The sequence below is a fragment of the Parasteatoda tepidariorum genome, chromosome 9 (genome assembly GCF_982258835.1).
Source record: "Parasteatoda tepidariorum strain Cologne lab strain chromosome 9, Ptep-v5.0, whole genome shotgun sequence".
In the NCBI taxonomy this organism is placed as follows: domain Eukaryota; kingdom Metazoa; phylum Arthropoda; class Arachnida; order Araneae; family Theridiidae; genus Parasteatoda; species Parasteatoda tepidariorum.
Window position 1 is genome coordinate 95,246,770 of NC_141763.1, and position 20,253 is coordinate 95,267,022.

General features: G+C 30.2%; 2 protein-coding genes across 13 annotated transcripts in view; both read left to right on the forward strand.

The window, feature by feature from the left end:
• The window catches only part of LOC147804364 (uncharacterized), a 173,153-nt gene that overhangs the window by 84,718 nt on the left and 68,182 nt on the right, over nucleotides 1-20,253 (forward strand). The window lies entirely within an intron of this gene.
• LOC107444194 (uncharacterized) overlaps nucleotides 1-20,253 on the forward strand; it is a 69,153-nt gene that overhangs the window by 31,904 nt on the left and 16,996 nt on the right. For 2 of the 6 annotated variants that reach the window (XM_043056549.3, XM_043056548.3), the window contains exon 1: nucleotides 14,870-15,576. The exons of 1 other annotated variant lie outside the window; for it this stretch is intronic. The gene's annotated coding sequence lies outside the window, so the exon portion shown is untranslated. Of the gene's footprint in view, nucleotides 1-14,869; nucleotides 15,577-20,253 lie in introns of those variants that run through there. 3 more of the 6 variants (XM_043056546.3, XM_043056547.3, XR_015429437.1) reach the window with 3 other exon arrangements.

Consider the following 20,253-nt stretch of genomic DNA (forward strand, 5'->3'; position numbering starts at 1 on the left):
ATATATATATATATATATATATATATATATATATATATATATATATATATATATATATGTAAAATTATAATCTGTAAATATTTATAATCAGTAAAAACTAAAATTTCATCTGACTTTTGACTTAAAAACTGAAATAAATATTTAATGGTCTTCAATGTTTTTATAATAAGATTAATAGAAAGTGAAATTAAAATTACGTATAAAGAGTATCAGGTACTTGTCCCATTTTTTTTCAAATAAATGAAGAAAGAAAATGATTTCAATAGCCTAATATTTCCACATGATAATTTTAAAAAGTTCTCTTATAAAAAGTTTTAGCTTACTTTTTTAAATTCAGAAAGTATTCAGAACTTACTTTAAGTGTAATAGAAAGAACAATTTGTCTATTTAGAATAAAATATTATTCCTTATTAAAAATTAAAGAAAGCTGATATTTCATAAAAAAATTATTAATTTTTGCTAGTTTCTGACTGTAAGCAATCTGAACAATCAATAAAATAAAATTCTAATAAAAAATAATTAATTTCTGCTAGTTTCTGATTGTAAGCAATCTGAACAATCAATAAAATAAAATTCTCACGATATAATAATTACCCAAAAGAGCTCAAAACGAATAGTCATGACTAGGACTGGGTGATATTAGAAATTATATATCGTGATGCACCGTCAGTTTTGCATCGCGATATAGTATTTTTGTATCGCGATATAGTATTATTTAATTTCATTTACTTGTAAGGCACAGAAAATCAGATATCTCTTAAAACTCCATACTCAAATTGATTTAAATCAATTTATAAATTTGAAGATATATATGTTTTGGTTTAGAAAGATAATAAATAAATTGACTACAATGTACAAATCTTGCTTAAAATATTTATTGAAAAAATGTGTGTAGATACAATATTTGTACCTGTTTATCGTTTATAAGGTATAAGCAGTCTTAATTTAAGTTAGATACTTTACTAAGCTTTTAACTAGAAATCAAAGAAAGTTTAAAACGATAGGTTTATGAATTTATTCGGAAATCATCAGTTGAACATCAGTAGGAGTAAACACAAAATTAGATCGGCTGTTCGACGACGGTTATAAAATTATGAAACAGATAATGTATCAATTTATTGAATATAAACGAAAATCTCTTCTTTCTAACTCAACCAGTAAAACAAAATAAGCTACAATTTAAGTATCGAAATGCAATTATATACTTATGAAAGCTATAAAAACAACCTATTTTAAATAAAATTAAATTATCAAATTTTGCGTAACATGCTAAAGAAAACTACAAAAATGTTTTTCAGATTGTTTTTATCGGTAATAGGCATTCCAGCCAAATATTCATTATCTAAAAGAAGTTATTTTTAAATAATCAAGTTTTTTTCTTCCTTCCCATCCTTGATAGATGGTTTATCTTCTTTGTGAATATAAGGAAACGTCATTATTTTTAATTCAACCCAGAAATCAAAATTACTCATAAGTTACTTGGAGTACAATCATAATAATTAAAGTTATAAGAATAACTTATTTCAATTAAGACTAAATAAAAATAATCAAATTTTGCGTTACATGCAAGGAAAAACCACAAAAAAGTGTATTAGATTCCTGAACGGTAATAAGATTCAAGCTAAATGTTCTTTATCGCAATGAAATTATTTTTTTAACCATTAATTTTTTTAATCATCCTTGACAGACAAATTGTCATCTTAATGAATGTTGTGAGACACTTTTCTTATATTTTTAACACGACCCAAAAATCAAAGTAACTTGCAGTTTAAGTATCAGAGTAATATAAAAGCTATTGTAGTAACCTATATATTATGACCTATATATAACCTATATATTAACCTATATATAATAGGATTTCTTCTTAATGATTATTACAGCAATGAAATTATTTTTTAATAATCAATATTTTTTTATCATCCTGGATATATAGTCTATCATCTTAGTAAATGTTGTGAAACGCTCTTCTTATTTTTGTACTTTTTTCACTTTTTTGTACACAAAGCAGATATCAAAATAACTTGTAATTGAAATAGAGGAGTAAAATCACATTTTGAAAGACTTTTTGAATGAAAATAATTAGAATTTCCATTAAGCATAAATGAAAACCAGAAAATCGCTTTTTACAAACTAATTGAACGCTAACAGATAATAATGAGACTATATATCAGCAATTATTATCATTTTCTAATTTCTTGTGCTTTATATGAAATATAATGTTTTGGGCAGCTCAGATTGCTCACTAAAATGTTCTTTAATTTATTTATTTAATTTAATTTATTTATTTTTTGTAAGTACATAAATTGTGTTTTTTTTTTTTATTTCAAGTATTTGAATTTCAGAATGATATAAAGAATTAAATTTTAAGAACATATTAGTTTCTTTTTTTTTTTAATTTTAAAGTTTATAAATTTTTCAAAAATTCGAAATAAGAAATGTGTTATAAAATTTGCGAATTTTCCTATTTTTCTTCAAAGAGACAGAATGTTATGAATTAATATTAATTATTACAACTTATAAAAAAGGAATAAATTACAATAAAGAAGCACCACAGCTCACTCGAGGGCGTGGATATAGAGTAAAACTAGTTACTGGATCAGTGTTGTCTATACTAGTCACAACTAGAGTGCCTGTATTGAAAAGAGTGATGACAATATCCAAGAGCGCATGCGCTGCCGTCATATTTGCTGGCAGAGTTTAGTGCGTGGTGGAAAATGCCCAGCAAGCATAATGAAAAAGTCATCTTTTAAATAATCATAAATTTTATTAAGCAAGTAAAATCATAACTTAACTTAAACATCATAAAGGAAAACAATCTTCTCCATAACATGAGGTAACGAATTCAATAACATACAGTCATGAAAATTAAACGAAACAAAACTCCAAATCCAATCTTGATTTGTTATATATATATACATAATAACAGTTGCATAATGAGGGTACTTACACACTCAAAATTAATACTATGCAAATTCTGTCTTTAAACTATTTTTAAATGTTCGAACTCCCTCTTTCAGAGGTTTTTCGAACTCGTGATCTCTGACTCTTACTCGAACCTTGTTCATTGAAATCCATAGTCTGACATGCGGCCCCATCGAACATTTCAAAATAAGTTCCTTTAATTTTATTTAATTCAGTCTTAGTTAAAGCCTTAGTCAAAAAATCAGCCAAATTACTTTTACTTTTAATATACTTAATTTCGAATTTTCCTTCATTAAGCAAATTTCTCACGAAGTGAAATCTAATATCAATATGCTTCGTTTTTAAATTCTCAACATTATTTTTACATGTATAGTTTCTATAGTTTTCCTATCTTTAGGCAAGTAAATTCTATAACCTTTAGTATTGACTGCATATCCAGTTACAATTCCTACTTTTGCATTTGGTTGTAGTTTGTTTCTCTGAACTTTAGGGATATGAGCATACGCTAAAGATCCAAATACTTTGAAATGTTTAACTGACGGTTTATAACCATGGAAAATTTCAAACGGTGTTTTACCTTCCAGTAGTTCGTGTTCACTACGATTCTTTACGTGAACAAAACAATGCAGTGCTTCTGCCCAAAATCTACCTTTTAAACCACTATCGGCTAACATTGAGCGTATTCCCTCTCCAGCTATTCTGTTATAAGATTCGGCTACCCCATTTTGTTCTGGAGTGTATACTGAAGTTCTCTCCATACGTATACCTAATTCACTAAGAAAATCTTGAAATTTGACATTACAAAATTCCATGCCGTTATCACACCTTACAGATTTAAGTTTAACATTTAATTGTCTTTCATATTTTGCTAAATACAGTTTAAAGCAATTAAAAACTTCATGTTTATGTTTTATAGTAAAAATTTCAACATAACGAGAAAAATCATCTATTACAGATACGAAATATTCAGCTCCGCCAACTGAATTTACTGGACTTTTGCCCCAAACATCCATATGCACTTTCTCTAATACACTTTTAGTCATTATACCATGATTTACTTTAAAACTAGTTCTAGTCGATTTAGTTATTTTACAAGTATTACAAGAATCAAATTTACCACACAAATTATCTAAACCATTCACAACATTGTTTTGACTCATATGATTTAGCATTGCAACATTTAAATGGCAAAATCGTCTATGAACCAATTCCCTATCTAGACCTGTACTAAATGCTAATTCTTTAGTTACTACCACTTTTTCAACATAGCCTTTAAGTATATACAACTTATCAATTCTAGGTACAGTAAATAAATAATTATGGTTTTTACCAAATACAGTCATTTTGTTATTACCCCATTTTACAGTAATCCCTGCTAAATCCATATTCGAACCGCTTATTAAATTTCTACGCATATTGGGTGCAAAATATACATTTTCTAATTTTATGGGAACAAATTTATCTCTATCTTTAACATTAAAATGTATATCACCAATACCAAAAATATCAGACTTACTATTTTTATCTCCAACAAGTACTTGACTAGGATTCAAAGTCTTGAAGTTACTAAAGTAGTCTCTTTGTGTACAGAAGTGAGCTGTGCTGGCAGTGTCAATCAGGAATTCAACAAACTGCTTGTCTTTCCCTTGGCGAATTTCAGCATCTCTTATCGTAGTCAAATCACTGTAAAAAGTTTCCTTGGAATCTTGAGTTTTAGAATTCCGTTTCGTGGTTTTTTTCTTCAGGAAACATCTTTCCGCACTATGTCCTTTCTTATTGCAGTAGGAACACATAATTGTTGTTGTTGTATCATTGCCCAGGACGCGACCACTGCTTTTACTTCCATTCAACTTCTTATAGGCTTGCTTTCTAGTAGATGAAGTAGTATAAGCATCGGCGACTATGTCCTCTCCTCTGTCTTTCTGCTTTTGTTGTATCCTTCCAGATTCGATTAGGAGCTCCTTTTCAACATTAGAAATCGAAAAATCTTTATCTTCTAGTCGATAAAGCATTTGAACTAAGTTGTCATAATCTGCTGGCAATCTTCTAATTAATTGGAAACATGTGAGCTTTTCTGGCATTTCAAAACCTGCGTCATGAATCCGTTTCCTTTTTTCATTTACTAACTTGCAGAAAATACCAATAGTCTCCTTCTCTGGATTAAACTTCAATTCAAAGAATTCGTCAATAAGTCCGGCTAACCGTGCTCGGGAGGTAGGTTCAAAGTTTTCCTTCAAAATAGTCCACGCTGTCTTTCCGTCCTCTGTGTCGGCTATCAGCGGTTGAAACTGCTCATCAATTCCTTGGAATATAGTAGAGTAACTTCTAGCTTTTCGCATTTCATAAGAGCGTAAGTCTCTGTCTGTTGCATCAGTTGGTAATGGCTTCTCTGTACCACCAACAAATTCCCAAGAGCCTTTATCGATGAGTAATACTTTCATATTTATTTTCCAACTACTGTAATTGAAACTGTTTAGCTTTGTAAATCCCAATATGGAGCTGCTGTCATTTTCGGCCATCTCCAATCTATCTAAACGGCCCCAGTAGCGTTATAATAAACTTGCTTCTAAAGACGACAAAAGCTTAACTAAGCTGGGCAGGCATGGCCCATAACCTTGCTGGCAGAGTTTAGTGCGTTGTGGAAAATGCCCAGCAAGCATAATGAAAAAGTCATCTTTTAAATAATCATAAATTTTATTAAGCAAGTAAAATCATAACTTAACTTAAACATCATAAAGGAAAACAATCTTCTCCATAACATGAGGTAACGAATTCAATAACATACAGTCATGAAAATTAAACGAAACAAAACTCCAAATCCAATCTTGATTTGTTATATATATATACATAATAACAGTTGCATAATGAGGGTACTTACACACTCAAAATTAATACTATGCAAATTCTGTCTTTAAACTATTTTTAAATGTTCGAACTCCCTCTTTCAGAGGTTTTTCGAACTCGTGATCTCTGACTCTTACTCGAACCTTGTTCATTGAAATCCATAGTCTGACAATATTTTCGTCCAAGGGGGTTGCCAGATGATACACCGAAATTGGCGCCACTCGCTCATTTGGTGTTATTCTGAGGGTTCTGTTATTCTAAGAGTATATACTTAAGTATCAATAATATAAGCTTTAAGATTGGAAAGCACATGATATTACAGGTTTTTTAAGAAACATTGTCTAGCATCTGAAATTGTTAAAAAAATTAACGTCAATGAAAAAAAAAGACTAAGGAAAAGACTTCAGCTTTTAATAAATGCCTTAAATAAAATATAAAAATTAATAATGATTATGCCATTTATTTCAGAAATAATAATTAATAAAACAAATTATATAATTTATTATTATTTATTACTTTTTCAGGACAAAATTATCGCATATTCATCTGAAAAGGTATTCTTTATTTCAACAAATTATGAACAAAAATTTTCATAATTAGTTGAAATTTAAAACAAACTAGCATTTTATACAGTTGGTAACGAAAAGTAAACAAATGCTACTTTGTAACGCGCATTGTAACATTGTAACGCGAACATTGTAACGCGCCAACATGTCAAAGTAATATCGCCAAACTCTGCACTTCTGAAGTTTTGATAAAAAGATGCTCAAATCTTAAAATTTATAAGTAATTTAGATAGAAATTATGTGTATTAAAAGTAAATACATTTATTCTTATCTAACCATTAGTTATTTCACCACCTTGTTCTCCTTACAATGAAATAATCATAACTTTATATGCACGCAAGTAAGTGATAATAAGGATAAATTCGAATAACTATCAACTATCCAAATTTTCAGCCATAATTTTGACATTTACTGTAACTGTGAAGTTTCTTATTGAAAAAAAGTAAGTAATGAACTTATTACACGCATTTATTAATACAGAACATAAATTTTTTGAGTCAGATAATTTTCACTCCGTGTAATTCCAATGGCGAATTTTCCACTCTCGCCTCCGGCGGTAAAGTTTTTCTTTCCACCAATCAGGAATCGTTTCTCCCTTGTCCACACTCTTTTACTCTAGGCACTCTAGTCACAACTGATCTAGTATTTCTGTTTTTGGTTTCGATTTGTCGAGCATGCGCAGCTAATTCGTGTGTAAGAGGGAAGGTGTAGTTTACAAACATATCACTGGCGAGATTTTTGACTTCATATTGTTATGCCAAAAATCAATCTTATGTTAACCCCTGTACTTGTTTTCGATGGCAGTATACCTACCTCAGGAGTTCCTTTCATTCTGTAGGGGTGGGGGTAAAGACCACAGGTGCAGTGGCGTAGCTACCTAGGGGCTAGGCGGGGCAGTGCCCCGGGGCCCTCAAGCTCAGGGGGCCCTCGAATCCTTACCGGAAATCTCGATCGAACTGAACTTTTTGAAATTTCTCCCATTTTCAAAATAAATATGACAGGTTGCAACCCCACTTTAATCATGACAACTCAGTTGAGAGAAATTCAAAAGTTATGCCTAGGGAATTCCCCTAAATTCTTTCTGTAGGTTGGCAGTTTTGTCAATTTGACGGATAGTGATATGTGCGTTTTATTGTGAATTCGAGATAAGATTTTTTTTTCGAGAATGGTTGAAAAATTGATGCTGTATCAGGAGTAAGTAAGCTAATGTCAATAAACTTTTTCGTACTGGTCAATATAGTGGTTAAATTTTATTTGATTTTACCACTCATATTTATGTCCGTTAAATCAATAAATCGAGTCAAATCTATAGATTTCGGCTACAGCTCATTGTATAACGCGAAATATCGTGAAAAAATGCAAGTCACCTGCAGTAGGTACATTAATTCAATTCCGTGGGCAGGAGATCGTTCATGGTCTTTGTAATGCCTTTCCTTTCCAATAAATAAACAGACCAGATTTTTAAAGCAATAAAACTTAACTTTATTTAAAAACAAAAGAAATAGGCATTATTTTCCAGTAAGAGCTTCCAGCTCTTAGAATACCAAGGGAGACCCTCTCCCGATGACATCAAACATACATCTACCTTTTTCTCTCTCGCATTCCTCCGACGGAATGACAAAATGCTCCAAGTGCACCTTAAAAGGTCGCCAAACAGTTGCCAACCATTACAGTCCGTTAAATGTGGTAACACTAACGGTGATAATTTTTTTTTCCGGGGATTCCCCAACGACACTTGTAGCATATCATTGTGTTTCTCTTTCCTTTTATTTTACTTTTAACGTCGTCAGTGAACAGTGAGTACCTACCTACTCGAGCACAATCTAATATTGTATTGTTTAAAAAAATTAGAAAACTAAAATTATGGATAAAAAGAAGCAACCCAGTGGTGCATTTAAACGCAAACAACGCCAAGAAAGAGAAGATAGTAAACAAAAATTGCCCAAAATTGACAAGTTTTTTAGTCAGCCTTCTGCAAGTACATCTCGCCAAAATATTTCTATTGATAGTGACTCAAATAATGTGGTAACTACAGTGTTGGTTGAGAAGCCTACTGAAGAAGATTCGACAATTATTGCAATTGGAGATACCTCCGCCGCCAATCATGTGAACGTGGATGATGTTTGCACATAAGAGCGGAGGGTTTGGAGGAACCACAGACCTCTACATTTTTCGAAAATGTGTACGACAAATCTTCTTATGACTTGGGAAACTTCACGAACAAGATATTAAGTGATAACGAAAAACGTCAAATTCTTGATATGGGGCCTTTACAGCTTTCAGGACCTTTTCCAACAGACATCAACCAGAACAATAGGCGTTTTTCAAAATCGTACTACGTTTCGTGTTCTAAATATGAGCCAGTTAATTGATTTTGGTTGTGTTATTCCAAAATTCTAGACGCTGCCTATTGTCAACCCTGCTGGTTATTTTCTTCACAAAGGAATAATGTTTGGTGTACGGGAATTCGAGATTGGAAGCATTTATCAGAAAGAATTAAACAACACAGCTGTTCGAGTGGCCATTCGGAAGCATGTGCTGTGTATGAATTTTGAAAAAAAAAAAACGATACTAATGCTATCAAAAAGGAACTTGAAAATGAAATTCGCAAAGAAACATCACTTTGGAAAATGGTTCTTCAAAGGTTATTCGATATCATACTTACCCTAGCAAAGAGTTCTTTGGCTTTGAGAGGACATCAAGAAGACTTAAGTGAGAAAGAATACCACGGAAATTTTCTGTCCTTTGTAGAGCTTGTCGCCCGATATGATCACATTTTGCGGCAAGTTTTGGATATGCCCAAAGGTAATAATAATTATTTCTAAGTTTTTTTATTGTTTTATTTTGTTTATAATTATTAACTGTTTAATATCAGGACTTTTTTGAAATTGTGCTTTTTTATGTTTTTAGGATTTACGTGATATCTGAGTGCAACAATTCAAAATGAAATGATTGAGAACTTGGGGACCAAACTCGAAACCCATCTACTAGAACAAATTAGAGCGTCACCGCTTTTTGCCATCATAATGGATACGGCACAGGACGTATCGAAGGCAGATCAGCTAAGCATTGTTGTGAGGTATGCAGTAATAACCAGATCGGAAAATGGACAGCCAATTGATATAGAAGTAAAAGAAGTGTTTCTAGGCTTTTATGCAGCCATCAAACATGGCTCAGTAGATTTAGTCAACCAAGTGACAACATTATTTATCGACAAAAATATTGATTTAAAAAAATGTGTGGGGCAAGGCTATGACGGAGCCAGTGTGATAAAGGTGTGCATAATGGTGTACAAAACCATATTAAGGATATCCAGCCTAACGCAGAGTACGTACATTGTGCCACTCATAATTTAAATTTGGTGATAAATGACGCCGTTAGCAGTTGTGTGGAAATACAGATTTTTTCGCAACGTTGAAAGATTTGCATAATTTTTTCGGAAACGTTGGGATCTACTGTCAAAATTCACTAGCGAATCGGACACCACTCTAAAAAAACTAAATCCGACTAGATGGTCCAGTAGGGTCAATACGATATCTGCAATGAAACTTCGTTATTTTGATATTATCAAAGCATTATCAGAAATAGTTCTAAAGAGTCCTAATAAAGATGAGCGTAGTGAAGCAGAGAGTATTAAAACAAAGATGCTAAATTTCGAGTTCGTGTTGCTTTGCGAATTCATGCACAGTGTATTGAACGACATCAATTATGCATCCAAAACTTTACAAAAATGCGACATCAATTTGGGCGAGGCGAGTAAAGTTTTAGCAGAGACCAAAGCAAAGTAGCAAATTTATAGAAATGATTTCGAATTATTCAAGTGCAAAGCCAGTGAAACTGCACGAAAATATGGTACTGATACCCATTTTCAAGAAAAAAGGCAAAGAAAAGTTAAAAAACATTTTGATGAATTAGCTGCTGATCACCGATTTCCAAACCGAGAAAAAATATTTAAAATTGAGATTTTCAATAATGTATTAGACACAGTAATATCTCAATTAGATACACGTTTTATTGGTATGAGTGCAGTCCGTCATATATTCGATTTTCTAACACCAACATTTTTATTACATGTTGATGAAGCAACTTTATTACAAAAGTGTGACGAATTCCAAAAAAAATATTTAGATATAATAGGCCCTAGTTTTTCACTTCAATTTATTAATATTTACCACCTAGGTTTACCTCAACTAACTCAAGCATGGACTGTTCACCAATTATGTAAGGAAATAATGAGCAAATATGGAGTGCTAGAATGCGACCTAACGGAAGTATTTACATTAATGTTGTTATTCTTTACAATTCCTGTCACTTCTGCAGCAGCTGAAAGGTCACTTAGCAAATTAAAAATAATAAAAAATTATTTAAGAAATAATATGGGCCAAACTCGACTCCGACATTTATCGCTAATAGCAAAATTGAAAGCAAAACCGCATCAAGCCTGGATTTAAACGAAGTCATTGATACTTTTGCGAAAACTAAAGCTAGGAAAAAATTGTAAATATAATTGTTATTTAGTCAGTTGGTAGGCCCGACCTTTATATAATAAAACCTTGAATCTTCTCTATTTCGTTTTATTAGCCAAACCTACACCAAGTATTAATTGTAATTTATGTTGTTACTGTTTAATATTTTTATTACCTGCCCTGCAGTGCACAAAAAAGAGCTTAAGTAGCTTAGCATTTTTAAAGTATTTGTATATTTCATATTTTTATTTGATAAAACCTAATCAGTTTACATAGCAGTGGGGCCCCATTTTTTAATTTGCCCCAGGGCCCTTGGTTACCTAGCTACGCCACTGCACAGGTGGTATGTTCGGTGAAACACCCCTAGAACCGTGACTTTTTTGCAGGCCATCTAATTTGTGTTTCATTATTTATGAGCCATGAAGTTGGCACTACTTCAATATTCTCTGCCCCGACAAATTTTACAACAGCATACTGTTTCTGTCCTGTAAAGAACATATTGCACTTACTCGCCAAAATTATGTTAATTACATGAACCAAAGCAAAACATTAAAATAATAATAGCAATCTGTAGTTTTAGAATCAAAACAATATAAATCCTCAAAAATAGCAGTTTTTTTAATTTTTTTTTTTTAAGAAAAATTACCAATATAGATAAAATAGGTTGAAATATAAAATAGTTCAAGTGTAGCCAATTAAAAGAGAGAGACAATTTCAAGCAAAAGATGTTTTATTAAATGAAACTTTGTTAACAGTTATAACTCATTTCAAACAACATAAAGGAAAATAAGATTTAAAAGTACTAAAGAATTCATAAAATTGATTGAAAAATAAATTCAATTACAGTGTGAAGCTAATTACTACTAAGATTAATCAATCGAGAATGTGCCAACAAAAAAATCCATGATAATAAATTTTCACTTTTAGCCATTTTTACTGAAAAAACAAGTTTGTCCAATTGCGGGGATACCCTGTATCTAATATAGTTAACTGACATATGCATAGTTAAAGACACTTTTACAATGAATGATTTAAAGCCATAAGAACTTACCATTTAGCACACATTGGGCTTTAACTTCACTGAGTTTCACTTTAACTATGCCTCTCAGAATCTTGTTGTATAAGAAAGCTATTTCAGAGGAGCACGGCCTGTTAAAATAAAATCCTGCGACAGTTGTCTCATTACAGAGGAGAACACATTCTTTGCTTGAACAGTTTATTACATGTTTAATGAAATAAAATTTTCCACCATTTCAAAGAAAACAATTGTCTCTTTTAGCTGATAAATATCATATGCCGTTTATCACCACACTGGCAAATTTTCTTTCCAACAATTCATTATTTTGAATAATTTTAATAGGATAACATTTTTTAACTGGTGAAGTTGATTCAACATGATACCTTTTTGAAATTCTCTTGGATAACTGGGCAAGATGGTGTGACTTCGCTCTTAACAGTTGATTCATTTAATCAAGTAAGTTTTCAAAGGGGTAACATGTGAATTCAGAAAGACATCCATGAAGACCAACATCATCTGCTAGGTGTAAAAGATTATGTACATTGTAGACCATGGCTTTTTTACCTTAAAAAATACTAATATTTTCACCAAAAGATAAGAGCATCTGCTCAGAAAACTTTATATATTCTTCATATAGAGATGGTAACTTAACGTTGAAACTTCCACATGAAGGCTTAAAAAATTATCACAAAGACAAGACGGTAATATGTCTTTCAATACAAGACGCCCAAGATACAATAAAAATCATCGGAATTCGGTCGCTTTCCACCTGTCTTTTAAAAATCTAGGTGAACGACTGAATTCCGAAATCATACATTCTGAGAATGAAACAAGCCTGTCCGAAATTTCCTCAACTTGTTTGGCAGTTATTCTGGTGCTGCCTGCTTTTTTTAATGCCATTTCTAATCCAATACATCAGTAGTTTCTTTACCATATCCAGGTTTGCCAGGTGCATGGAATCCAAAAGAAACGGTGTTTTGGGATATTCATCCACTTTTAGATACGCGCGGATAATTTTTTTGTTTTAATTTTTTCCGCACATGCGCTGTATAAAGCAACTACTTCAATTGCTCTTATCTGGCGCAGTTTTATTTTTAATTTTAAAGCAATAATTTCGTTATCAGTTTAAAATTGGTTCAAACGCTTTGTTTAATTTTTTTTAAATATTTAAGCTATAGCAAAAGTGGCACTAGACCTAGTATATATTTCGGACATTTACCAAAGGTCTAGTCATACTAGGTCTGGTTAAGTGCCATAGCCTGATATACATTTGCCCGGTATATCCTACACTGATGTTTTTTTAAGGTCAAGTGCCATTGCCCGGTATACCCTACACTGATGTTTTTTTAAGGTTCAATGCCACTGCCCGGTATACATTTGTCCGGTATACCCTACACTGATGTTTTTTTAAGGTTCAATGCCACTGCCCGGTATACATTTGTCCGGTATACCCTACACTGATGTTTCTTAAGGTCAAGTGCCACTGCCCGGTATACCCTACACTGATGTTTTTTTAACGTCAAGTGGCACTGCCCGGTATACCCTACACTGATGTTTTTTTAAGGTCAAGTGCCACTGCCCGGTATCCCGGTAAACCAGGTAGCAAATATACAAGATATACTACTCAAGATAGAGCTCTTGAATTAGACAAGCCAACTTATCATTTTTTTTGGAGCAAAAGCTTTTCCTCCAATAATGAAGAGCTACAAGAGTTGGCGACTTATCGCTAAAAACGACGTTAACCTCAATGACATTGTTTTTCGGAAACTTTTTTTCTAATGCTTATACAAATTCACTGCAAATTTTATGACCGATTTAAAGTTTTAAATAAAAATCTGTGCATGCCAATTACATAATTTCTTTTTTTTATACATGATTTCAAAGTAAATTTGGTACTAAATTTTAAAATTCAATTAGTTCTGGGTTTTTTAAATTTCTTTCCAGATTTTTTTTTTGTAACAAAATTAAAATGGAAGAAAAACATGTTTTGACCTGAAATATTTTTAAGTATGTTTTTAAAATCAAAATAATTTCTCATGCAATATTCTAAATGTAAATGTCTACAACCATGAGAAGTAATACATTTTGTTTTGAAATCAAGAATTGATTTAAAATTAGTGTTTTTAATTGAGACATTGAATTTTCCTTTAAACATAAAAGGACAAGACGAATTAAGATTTTTAGCCATCATTATTATGTAAATGGAATAAATAGAAACTAGAGTTTTATGAGAAGGATAAGAAACGACGCATGATAAATTATTAAATGATTTATTTAAATAAAGATCTTCTTTCAAAACATTTATTTAAATAAGTAATACATAAATAAGGAATACAATTTTAAAAAAATAAATCTATATGTGCATTGCTAGATAGAAATAGTTTTTATCACACATTTTTGGTCCTTTAATAATAAAAACTAAGCAAATGGTAAATTAGTAAATTTATACTTATACTAGATTCAAGCTTTTCTAAATCTGATTTAGGTTTTGGACAGCCTATTTCTTTCAGTCTTTTTTGAGGAATTTTTTCGGAATTTCGAACATTGAAACTTGTTAGAATAGCATCAGGTCTTAATTTATTGTGACCATCTTTTCTACTATATAGTTAGTTAAAATTCTTCAAAATGAACCTGCAAAAATATTTAGAATACGTTTTTTTTTATTTTCTTACTTAAATTAAATCACATTAAAAAAATTTAGAGTTCGCAATTTTTAAACATACTGCTATGAAATTTTCTAACAGAGAAACTACTTATTTCAGCAATTTAACGCAAGAATTTCAAAGGAAAAAAAAATATTGGTAGATCTAAAAATAGATGAAAGGTAGTATATCGTATATATAGTAGGTAGTATATATAGTATATATAGTAGTATATATAGTATATATAGTAGGTAGCGACGTAAATCAACTACAGCTAAAAAAATAGACGAAAACAAGCATTTAAAAACAACAACTTGACTTAACTTTAAAAACTAACAACTTAATATCGTTTATATACTACATGTATAAGTAAATAAATCTAATAAATTATAAATAAATGAGTATTTACCTCACATAAGCGAGCTCCACTTCCAGATTACCAGTTGTATCTTCTGCAATTTATTATCCATTTCTTCTTTCTTTTCATATTTGAAGGAAATTTGAACATACTTTTAACTCAAAAGACTTTTTTTGGAACTGTTTGTGCAATTTACTGCCGCATAACCACCTTTATCAATAATTTTAGGTAACCAAATAGTCTTCAAACTCGCACGCTAATATTAACATTACGGTAACTTGCGAAATTCTCCATAGTTGATAATTCAGCTCTCATAGTATAGGAGCATTAACTCAAGAGAGTTTCAAAACTCAGTGATCACGTAATGAGCTAAATGGCTTTAAATACGCCGGAAACAGTAACCCGGAAGTATAGGCGGTAATGAGCTTGCAGTGCATCCTATAGTGTAGGAACACCATCCATAGAAATCTCAGCTATTCGTCTCATACAGCAACGCCCCCTATAGTCCGTTGTGATTGTGAATAATTTAAGTGTGTAGAAATAGGCAGCTAAACACTGGCAACTGGGCGCCGTTTGAATCTTGAACAAGAATTATAAAAAGAGTATTTGTAAAAAATATTTATTCAGTTTATTTGCATGAACATTATCTTATCTACTAATGTCATTATTTTCATCGTACTAAAAGAGAGCCTAATTAAAAATTGTGTGAAGAAAAAAAAAGCAATTAAAATAAAGAAAAAATCTTCGTTATAAAGCAATAGTGAGTATTCATGTTGTGTATGATTCAGTTGGTACATTAAAAAATTGAACATACGAATTTTTTCGGTATTACTTTACAATAAGATATCTCTCTTGTTTTGTCAATTTTTTGTTTTCTCGAAGAAAATACGGAAAATGACTTAAAAGCGACATTTTCGGAAATGTTTTCTGATCATGATCCCGAGAAACTAAAAATAACTTCACTGAAAGGTGCCTATTGAAAGGGTCCAATAATTGGTAGTCTCCCCAGGGCAAGCAGCTATGTGATTTTTTTTTTTAATAAAAGTAAGAAAAGGAAAGATTTCAACTATACAATAAAAGTCCTTGCCTCCAGGGCTGGATTAAGACCTCTTGAGGCCCTAAGCACTGAAAATATTTTGGTGCCCTCCCCCCTCTAACAATAAAAAATATATCTAGTACTAAGTCACGTGTTAATTCAAAATATAAAATCAAACTTTTTTTGTAAAAAAAAAAATTTATTCAAATTAAATCAAAAAAAAATTTTTTAAACAATATAATCAATTGAAAACTTTTCAATTAATATTAAAAAAATAACTTATGTTTGTGTGTATGTGCAAAAAAGCAAACACATTGAATAACTTTTGATCGAAAGTTTGAACTTTTATTTACTAAGACTCAAAATACTTTAAATTAGAAAAACAGGCACGTACTTTTTCTAAAAAAAGCATACCTTTTTTTACAATTGATTCGAATTCTTGACTATCGAAATAAATGATCATATCTCGAAAATTTTTCAAACGAACTAAAAAAATTTAGCACACAATAATAAAATTCATTTACCTAAAAATAGTTCCTTGTCAAAAAAAATTTGTAAGAAGTATTAATCATTTTATATTATTTTATTTATTAAGAGAATAGTCAAAAGAACTTTAAATTGAAAATTTAACAAATGTCATTTTAAATGACGAAATACAAAATTTAATCTGTACTAAATCAATCAAATAAACCTGAATCTTTCAATTTTAAAAAAGTTATATATTTAACATTTAATTTCTCAAGAACTTTTCAACAGATTTTGTTCAAATTTTGTATTTTACTATTTAAATTAATATTCCTTAAAATTATGTAATAATTTGTATATTTTTGAATTCAAAATTGTTCCGACTATTAATAATAAATAATTTTAAAAAAAATATTTTTGGCAGGGAATTATTTTTAGGTTAACGAATTTTATTATTAAGTGCAAAAATTTTTCAATTCGTTTCAAAAGTGCTCGAGACATGGCGAAATGCATGAAAACTGCAATTAAATAAAGGAGCCCAAACTTTCAACCTAAAAAAACTTTTGGGATCTTAATTTCCATATTGTGAATACCATCCATATTTTGAGAGACAAATATCCAAATTCTACAACATATACATATGTAGGTAGAGGAATCACTTTTGCCCGATTTCATAACTTAAAAAAATATCTTCTGCACCAACTAATTAGCATATTTTAAGTTTGGCCCTCAAACCATTTAGATTGAGATCTAGTAAGTTAAAATCCGATCATTAAATCAAGAGTTATTCAGGCTTTTTACTTTTTTTATTTTACGCACTGTATATAATAACACATAACTTTTACAAAAAATAATGCTTTTCATTATTCCTTTTTCCTTATTAAACATAATATATTAATAATGATAGGAAGAGAAATGAAGGGAAAAAGTAGTGATGAGTAATTTTATAAATGCAACAATTATCTTAAATGATCCCATAAAGTCTGGATTAAAAATCAGAAATGAACTTATTTCATAATAACAACTCACTTTAGATTGCATCTGTGGAAAACAAAACTAATTATCTAATAGAATTATTATTATTTTGTTTAATATTTTGGACATTCTCGTAGTTAGTTGACCTGTCAAAGGTACAGAAGAGCTTAAGAGCAATAAATAACTATCAATTAAATCTTAATTTGTCTAGTAGAAAAATGACCTTTTAGAAAAAATGATAGAAATCACTTAAAACTACTGCATTAAACCTGTACTTAAAACTCTCATAAGTGATAGCAGTAACTTTGGTCTGAAAAAGCTGTTACAGTAAATAAAAACTCTGTCCTCAATAAGTAAATAAATGTATAAACAAAATACCTTAAATAACTATAAATTCAATAATCAGATTTTCATTTACAAATTCGGAACATTCGTGTTTTTATAATACTACAAAACAAAAACATAAGTATAGCAACAATGAATATAATATAAAAACTAAACTTAAATAATAATCAGTAGAAAATAACAAACCATCATTTTTAATTTATTCACTTTTTTTTTGTGTTACGATATTTTTTATTCCTGTATACATACGCGTACATAATACCACATTAGTTTTATGGAAAATAATTTTAGGTTTGGAAAAATATAATCCTTAGAAACATAAACAGAAGTATTGTATGTAATTTTATTAAACCAACATTTATCTTAAACCTACTAAAATCTATTTTGTCTACTAAAATTTTATGTACTAAATATTTTACATATTCTGTACAACATTTAAAGACAAATTCGTAAAATAAATCGAAGTAAAATTTGTGTATTGTTACCTAAAATTTTTATTTTAAATCGAATAACTATTTTAATTATAACGTCATAAAATGAAATTTATTTCGATAAGATCAATCATTAAAAAAATTTAATTACTTCTTAAAACTTATAATACGGCATCATCCCCTCTTAAAAAATACGTCACATTGTATTTTTAACAAAAACTTGAAATTTGTTTTTATTACTTTTGAGTATTATTGTGTAATAGAATGCTTAAAATGTAAAAAAAATTATATAATTTTTAATAATTGTAATTTTATTTTTACATTTAAGTTTAATTAGTTTTTTATTATTAAAATATAATAATTCTTTAGGAAAATTAAACTCTTCACTTATATTGATTAAGACACAATCAATATTGATCGATAAATAATAATTATTGATAAAATTATTTGAAGGGTTTAACTACTACCTGAAGCAACATCAGCTTTACACTATTACAGCATGCTTTCAAAAGCAATAATTTAGAATAATATTTTAGTAGAATAAACTTTTTCTGCGCGTTCATGTAGGGTTCAGTGCACTCACGTTCTGTGCATTCACGTATACACGGGGGTGTGTAAATACAAGAAATTAGTTACTGATTGTAGCATAAATAATGTTATTGGTTAAAAATTATGTCAATCAAGAAACTTTTTTTTTCCTAGACCTCCCACTTTCTTCAATCTTATAAGTCACCATTTATTTGTTTGTATCTCTACCCCCCCCCCCCTCGAAAGGAAGACAATTTGAATTTTCTGAGATATGCACCCTTGTTTCTTTTGAAAAAAAAAGAAAAAAAAGAAGGGGGAATGAGTCCCCTATGGCAGCGGTTCTTAACCTATGGGTCGCGACCCAAAATTGGGTCGCGAAGCATATTTCTTGGGTCGCGGTGAGTCGAACCAAAAAAGTTAGTAATACACCAAATAATAAGTAATACCAATACCTCCTAGAAGTCATTGTGGCTTACTAATTAATTTTGTGGCCTAATTTTGACTTTTTTTCGGGTCGCGACATGAACATATTTCTCAAATTTGGGTCGCGGCTTAAAAAGGTTAAGAACCACTGCCCTATGGGATGCTTAAAGATATCTGAGATGAAAGGATGTTCTCTGTCTGTAGTAAATCAATTGGTTACACTTGTCTTGTCCTTAAAGTGTTTCTTCTCAGAAAATTTAGCTTTGTATTCTAACACATATGTTGGTGACAATCACGGTGGTCCTTTTCTGGAACCTTCGAATTCATGGAATCGAATGCTGGCAATATACAGCTTTTGTTGTTTTACGTCGGGATTGTTTGTTATAGCAGAATGACCAATTTTTATTTTAAGAAAAAGTTGAATGGATAATGGAAATACCTTAACTAATCATTTATTTATTTCAATCTGATTTACACCCGAGCTACAAGTAAAAATTAAGCACAACTATTAAATTTTTTTTAGTGACAGAAATAATATTATATTCAAAATATTTACATTTTCAAATTATCATCATAATAAAAGTTGATGAAATTACACACATATATTGTATATATATATATATAATCATTATCATTAGGGATTTTCCTTATTAGTTATTAAACATATTTTAAAATTCAATTAATAAAAATATATTTCTTAAATTTGCTTTTTATTTCTAATTTGAAATTTTCAGTACTTTTCTTATTTCTCAATTATAATTTTTAAAATTTCGTTATAAGATGCGCAAAATATAGTTTACTTGCAGTAAACAAAATTCAATGATTGAAAATTTGATTTCATTGCTACTTATTTCTTACATTTGCTTTCAAAATTAAATTAGTTTGAATGGGTACTCTTCTTAACGTATTTTTCACCGTCAACGAACATCCGGTTCACATTGAGAATTTACACATCTTTTGTGCTCAACTTTTATAACATTTGTATTTATACAAGACTCTAAGGACTAAGGAACCTATAATTCTTTCCTCATTCAAAAACTAGCTGCTTGCATTCATATTACGTAGTATATATTTTAAATCTTAAAATCTAATTTCGATATTCGATATATATAGATAAAAAAAATCATAAGTGATGCGAAGTGTGTGGTCATATTTTTCGTAAATTTAGCCTCTCCTCCACAAAGAAATTTCGAAAAATGATACTGAAACACAGCTCCTTTTTCTTAATTTAGTG